This window comes from Alosa sapidissima, chromosome 19 (genome assembly GCF_018492685.1).
Source record: "Alosa sapidissima isolate fAloSap1 chromosome 19, fAloSap1.pri, whole genome shotgun sequence".
Taxonomy (NCBI): Eukaryota; Metazoa; Chordata; class Actinopteri; order Clupeiformes; family Clupeidae; genus Alosa; species Alosa sapidissima.
This window is the reverse complement of record NC_055975.1, coordinates 27,328,293-27,335,792: the sequence shown is the minus strand read 5'-3', so window position 1 is coordinate 27,335,792 and position 7,500 is coordinate 27,328,293. Positions and strand designations below refer to the sequence as shown.

Sequence of the window (7,500 nt, the reverse complement as noted above, 5' to 3'; positions counted from 1 at the left end):
AGGCACACACACACACACACACACACACGCACACACACACACACACACACACGCACGCGCACACACACACACACACACACGCACGGACACGCACACGCACGCACGCACGCACGCACGCACGCGCACACACACACAAACACACACACACACAGGCACACACATACACACACACACGCACGCACGCGCGCACACACACACGCACACACATGCGCGCGCACACACACACACACACGCACGCACACACACACATGCACGCACGCGCACACACATGCACGCACACACACACGCACACACATACACACACACATGCAGATTCAGATTGGTCACACAGTAGAGGTCTGCGTGGGACTGATTTTCCAGTCCCGTTCCCGCAATGTTCTGTCCCGCTCCTGCCCGCTCCTGCCCGCTCCCGCCCGCTCCCGCATTAATGTGTCATTTTTAGTCCCCGCTAAAGCCCGCATGCAGGAGGGATAGCCTATTCAGTTTTTCTTTCTGTCTCTCGAAAGGAGCACACACACCTGAGAAAGACTGCAGATGTCAGTTTCTTGGTTCTGAATGTAGGCTAACAACTGAAGTAGGCCTAGTCTGGTGCCCTCTTCCTCTGTCATGCTTTCGATTTAGAGTTTTGACAATGAGCAGCAGGAACAAATTGAACCCACGTAAACGACAATATACTGTAGGCTATAGGCTTACTATCCGTCAGTTATGCTTAAACCCCGTTTTTTAATGCTGCCTAACAGAACATCCAGCTGAGCTATAGTTATGAACACTACTTTAATCATTTCCATATTTAATTTTACGCACATATTTAATTTGCGGGAGTGCAGTGAATCATCGGTTTGTCCCGCACCCGCAAACGCACCTCTCTCATCCCGCCAGCTCCCGCAAAGAGCTTTCAAAAGTTGTCCCGCGCCGCACTCTTTTGCGTCAGGACCCGCGGGTCTACCGTGGGAGTGCAGACCTCTATCACACAGTCAGGTGTGTGTGAGCTTGGAGTCTTTCTCTATATGCTCACTTTCCAAACAACCGCTCCAAATCAACAGAAACAAAAAGGAAAAGCAACCAAAGGAAGAACTGATTTGGACAAACAACTCACAGATTCCATTTGCTAACACTGATGAAGGAAAGCATTCAAGCAGCCGTATGGTGTGTGTGTGTGTGTATGTGTGTGTGTGTGTGTGTGTGTGTGTGTGTCTGTATGGTTTGTGTCTGTGTGTAACTGTACTGTGTGCGTGTGTGTGTGTGTGGCCGTTCGGTTTGTGCCTGTGTGTAAGCCATCTGCGTGGTCTGCAGGAGCCGCATGAGGCAGAGTAATCCTGATGGATAACTATTTCTAAGTGTCCATACGTGAGCCTAATACATTACAAAGTAAAGAGGATTACATTTTTAACCAAAGCTCAGCGATTTCTGTGGAATAAGATGACACATTGCGATCGGAAGACAGCTTTTGCATCGAAGAGTTTATCACAGAAATGCACACCTGCACACACATGTATGAGCATGCACACACACACACACACACACACACATACACACACACACACATACACACACACACACACACACACACATACATTACATGCGCGCGCACACACACACACACACACACACACACACACACACATACATTCACTCTGTTCATTTTGTGAGGAACAAAGGAATAGAAGAGCTTTCTTTGGTGCACACTTGAGTGCTTTAACCTTGACCCCTGGTAGCCTTGAGGCAACTCAGAGGTCTGACCTGTGATAGGTCACCACGGTAACAGCACTAATTTGTGTGTTTGACACACAGTCGCCTAGTGGGTGAGACAGCTGTGCACCTCGGCGAAGACGAGTCCCTGTCGCCCCGGTAACAGGGGTCCGGTCGACCGGCACTTGTGCCATATGCGCCAGTGCCACACTGATGAAGTCTCGGCACGTTTGGCAGATGCGACATCAAAGGCCCCAATCCCCTCGACGACGGTTGCTCCCATGCAAATCCGCTCCCCACGCCTACCTAGCGACAGACGTATAGAACGTGCGCTAGTGTTCAGACGCCTTCCCTAATGCTGTCAGATGTGCTGTAATGCGATCCTTATTTACATCTGATCCGGAGCGACCGTGGGAGATATTAAAGGTGCGGTGGGATAGATCTGAATGGCTATTATCTCTCCACGTGTGTCGTGGCTGGGAGTGTATTTATTGATTTGTGCCGTCGGATGAGGGCCTCCAACTCTCTCTCGCTGCCTTGCAAATGGGAATAAAGGGCACTGTGTAATTGCCAAAAGGGTTCTTAGGCACGCTATGCTGCTTAGGCTCGCGTAGCCTGTCAGAGCACCACCATCTCCTCCCCAGCCAAACTTGCACTTGAGGGAGGTGAGCACAGTGCACCTCTGTGCCCTCTCTCTCTCTCTCTCTGGGAGAACTCTGAGTCTGTAGCCAGCTTTGAATGTTGCCACCTGATATAGTGGAATAAACAGAGATGGATATGTCTATTTTCTTCTCCATTTTGTGTCCAAAAAAGTCAAAGATGTGCTTGTGTGATTGCATCTCTCTCTCTCTCTCTCTCTTTGTTTCCCTGGCAACAGATGCAAGCTGGTACCTTTTTTCTGTATGGCAGCCAACAGTAAGTTACACACCCACAGAGGATTAGACATGTGAGAACATACAATGAAAAACGGCATATATGAATGACTTGATGGATGATGCGTTTTCAGGCAGGAATAAATGCATTTGGTTAACATGAACATTTAACACTGCACGAGAAGCAAAAGGATGAGTTGGGTGGCTTGTGTGTTCTGCTCCAATTTGGCCAGGAACACACTAAACAGGAACTCTGGCACCTGCCCCACCTTGGAGGAAGCCAAGCAAGCACTGGGAACAGCTGAGCCTGGCATGAACGCGTAAGCTTTGTTTGGCAACTTGCTTATTGTACATTTTCAATCTTTTTCCCCCTCCCCATCCCTCTCTCTCTCTCTATCCTCCTCAGCCCACTGCAGTTGCATAGCAACCGAGTGGCTCCTAAGTGTGGCCACAGCATACGGGCGCGTGCGTCGGGCCCTGATTAAGAAAGCCCCTCTTTAATTAAGAACAGACCTCCATCAGCACACGGAGGGGCCTGGGAGGAGGACAGTTATGAATCGGGAAGCTGAGGGAGAGAACAAAGTGTCCGCTGTTTGTGGTCAATTGTAAACACCACACGACACTCTCACACCAACCAAATCAAGTGAAATCAATGGCTTCACCATGTGGACATGAAGTGGTAGAAAGCTGGAGCTGAGGACCTGCCAACATCGTTGGGCTTGGCGATGACATCGCAGTGTGACCTTCCTCAAGGACTTTCTTTAGGTGCATTGTTGTCAACATCTCACAGACACAGAGCATAACCCTGAAGAATAGGCATCACACTATTCAATATTTCAACAGTAGTAGGCCTATCTTTTTCAACAGATACTATAGTTTGTATGTTATTGACGATAACTACTTAACTAATTCTGACTGAGAGAACTTGTCTCGCTTACATGTAATGTTTGTATAAAGTGATATTCACGGTTTGTTCATATGAACTAATCCATTAACCACAGTGACCCTTTTGGCACTATTATTAATAGTAACCATCAATAACATAGTACATTGCCTCACTTTATGTTCGTTAATAGCAATATTTTAACGTCTTATCCATGTGACTTATAAATATTATAAATTACGAGATGTTGAAAGATCTTTAATGAGATGAAAGGAGAGCATGTTCGTTATTAGCAATGCTTTAATGTCTTATCCATGTGACCTTATATTATAAATATTATAAATTACGAGATGTTGAAAGATCTTTAATGAGATGAAAGGGGAGCAGTTCTACCTTAATATTTCTTTGCATCTTTTGTGAACTGTAAGGAGAATACTGTTAAGCCCACCACCCCTCTCATGATGTGAACATACCAATGCTTATGGGCATTATTCTGCAGGAGGTGACTTTATTATTAAACAGACAGCTCAAAAACATCTTATTCAAAGATTTTTGCAACGTTTGCAACTCTTTTTTATTGCAACTGGAAGACAATACAGCACAGAAACATGATGGTATGTTTGAGAGGGAAAAAAACAACATAAAAACAAACAAACGAAACATATTCCTGTCATAGTAATGAACAACAGTGATATTTACATCATATTTTTGAATCATTTGTCTTTGGCAATATGATTACGCGTCAAGAAAATATAGAATGCAAATACGTCTCCATATTGACCAGTCAGTTGGATAGTCATGCCAAACCAGACAGCATCATATAGTTCCTTCTGTCTTTCTTCTTTGAGATGTTGGAATCAATCTAACAAACAAAATGGCAGTTAACATTTAACGTTTCGAGCGTAACGAACAATTACAAAAAGAAAAAAAAGACACAACAAAAACAAAACAAAACAAGTGAAAGGTAATAATTACAATTTGTAATAATAAAAAGACATTGCCTCTTAATTGACCATTATTTGCCTGGCTAATATTAATGCTTTCTGATTGTATGTCATTTAGCAGATCTTCCATCATTGACTGAGTGCGAAGCTCGAGGAAAAGTTACGTAGTGAGTGTTGACATCTGAGGAAGGCAGAGATGAGGCTGCCTGTGTGGACCGTGTCACAGCGTTACTGGACACTAATTTACGTGGCGGGCAAAATGCAAAGTCTGTCAGCAAGCCAAGTTCTCGTTCTTGAAAAACAGCTATCATGTGGCATATGGGAGCACTGACCTGACTCAAATCATGTAGCAAATTGATTTTGCCTAGCCACTAAATTAGCTTTAGTTAGACGTAGGACTTTGCTCTTTGCCTGTCATGCAAATTAGGGCCCTTTATCACTGACGAAGCCAGATGCCTTTCCACATTTTCAAACAGGGTTAACAACGATGTACAACGGAATGTTGGCGCTTTACTGACCGCTGAGATACTGTTCCTACGCATGCCTGTGGGTCGGAAAAGAAGAGGACTGCAAGACTGGCAAAAGGATCACTTATAGGTCCGATTTTTGTCTTTTTTTTCTGTTTTTTAAATATATAATTAATTTCACATACTGCAGAGAGCTGGCTGCTGGAACATAACCACTTTGAATGTGCGGAGTGATGAGCAGAAAGGCGGACATACGTGAGAGTATCACACAGAACGAATCATGATGAGCAATTTACAGCGCTTTACTGGGAACAAGAGAGGGCACTCTTTAATACAGGGCCCATTGAGACAAAAATGCTACAGGTCATCATTGACAGATCTCTGGCACACAGATCAAGTATTTATCATTTTCTAGGTAACATATATATAGAGAGATAGATAAGATATCAAATCACTATAGGCTTTGGCACTGAACTTTAAAAATATCTGTAACTTATCATCTTAGTGCAATCCAGAGAAGGAAAAAGCAAATATCTGCACTAGAGTGTTTAGCTCTCTTGTAATTTTATAATCATGTCATTTCTCCACTATTTATGTGTGTGTGTGTGTGTGTGTGTGTGTGTGCACGTGTGTGTGAGTGTGTGTGTTTGTGTGTGTGTGAGAGAGAGAGAGAGAGAGAGAGAGAGAGAGAGAGAATCTGTGTATGTGTGTGTCTGGATGACAGGTACTAATACTGGTGATGCACCTGAACAATGCTACATCGACAGTGGCAAATACTCTGAAAGAAACATGTATAGTAAACTCCTGTGTCGTACAAATGGAAGACCTTGAAATACAGAAGACATCCACAGTATCCAAACAAGCACACTTTGACAGAAAATGGAGATAACTGAAGCACTGAACTTGGGAGCACCGGATGCAGGAAGGGGACCGACACTCACTACTAACTTCTCCTGAAACAAAAGCGCTGACCAAACTGTGTCCCAGATGCCGGCTGACCTTGAAACGGATCAAATTCAGATCGGAGCCTGATCCCAAACCGCGTCAGAGCCGAATCTAGTCCAACTCAGACCAACTCAGTCCGAATCAGAGCCAGATCTGGACTGCATCTGAGCTTGATCCACTCCAGAATCAGCTGGTAAAGAGCCTTGGGTCGTGCCCAAGTGTGCAAGCAGACGAGAGCTGACCCGGAGGGTGCCCGGCATCACGCCAGACCCGGACCGCATCCGAGCCAGACCCTGCGCTCTGTCTGGAGGTGGAGTGGACACGAAGCAGTCGGACAGAGCGGCTTAGCCCTACTCGTTACGTAACATGAAGTCCTCATATTGCAGAGATAGATGCCCAAACAGTCTGTGTTTGTCCCTGAAGAAGGTTTATCCGTTTTAATGCCAGCTTGAAAACAAGTATGAATGAGAACAACAAACAAATAAAAAAAAAAAAACAAATAAAAAAAAACATTTTTTGTCAAATTAAGACAAAAATGACAAGAAAGTCCAAGCCTCTGAGCTCAGACGTCAGAAGCCGTCTTGGTTCTCTAGTTTCTCTATTTATATGAAAATAATTCATGCTCCATGCTAAATACATTATTTACGTACATGAACTTTGATTTAAAAAAAACTCTTTTTTCTTCTTCTTCTTCTTGTTCTTCGTCTTTACAGAACCCATGCAACATGATTTGGAAAGTCCTGCTGGCTACATTGCTTAAATTAAGAAAGGGAGAAGAAAGACTAATGGGACATTCTATACAGCGTTATCCTGACTGGATGGAATTGCTTATTACATCATGAGGGTTTTTAAAAAACACAAATAAACAAACACAAAAAGAAATATACAACCTCCGTGGTAACTTTACTTATTTTATCACTAAAATATGATTGGCAGGTTTGGTAGCGTTTCTACCCTCAGTAGGATTTCTAAGTTCCTAGTCATGATTGCTTAAGAAGGAGACTGGCAGTTTTAAGGACAGTTCAGTTTGTCCCCTCTCTCTCCAAAAAGCACTTGTTAAAGGCTTATGGCATTGTATTGGTGTGTTATAATTTTGCGCTAGCCTCATCCCATCGGCTAAGAAGACCTCACATGAAATACATGAGAAACATGTCCTCCGTTGTGTTCTACACCTCTTCCCTCTCATCTCAACTGTGACCACTCAGTTTCTCAAACTAGTGCATTTCTGGTCAGGCAAAGGCTGCCCTGTCTGCTGGTGGGGTCCTCTTTGGCACTCTCCAGCCCTGAAATCCCCCCCGAGGTGAGGCAACCACTGACAGCTGTGTAGCCGTCTCCCACGGAAACCATCTGGGAAGGGAAGAACACGACGCTAAGCTAACAATGCTAACACAGTGCCTCCCACAGTGTGTTCTTACGCGAAACATCACTACGATCCTCTCCACTATGCTGCTCTAAGTAACTGCAGGAAAGATTATTAAGCGGTTGAATTTTATTTGTTTTTCTGTTGCTGTAATTCAGCATCCTGCTTCCAACTGTGCCGAATCTGAAGTGTGTTGGAGGGGGCTGTTTGATTTTTATTTGTTTTAATTTCAGCCAAACAAAATAAAGAAATAAACCTAAAATAAAAAGACTAAATTATCACTAAATCATCTGAACATCATATAAAGGTTTTGCTATGGCTTTAATCTCCTTTTAACAAA

At 44.0% G+C, this 7,500-nt stretch overlaps 1 protein-coding gene across 5 annotated transcripts in view; it reads right to left on the bottom strand.

Moving 5' to 3' along the window:
• Window positions 1-3,980: 3,980 nt before the first annotated feature.
• Window positions 3,981-7,500, bottom strand: part of foxn3 (forkhead box N3) — a 70,531-nt gene continuing 67,011 nt past the window's right edge. For all 5 annotated transcript variants that reach the window (XM_042072257.1, XM_042072256.1, XM_042072255.1 and 2 more), the window contains one exon: window positions 3,981-7,500. This exon is cut by the window's right edge and continues 721 nt beyond it. The gene's annotated coding sequence lies outside the window, so the exon portion shown is untranslated.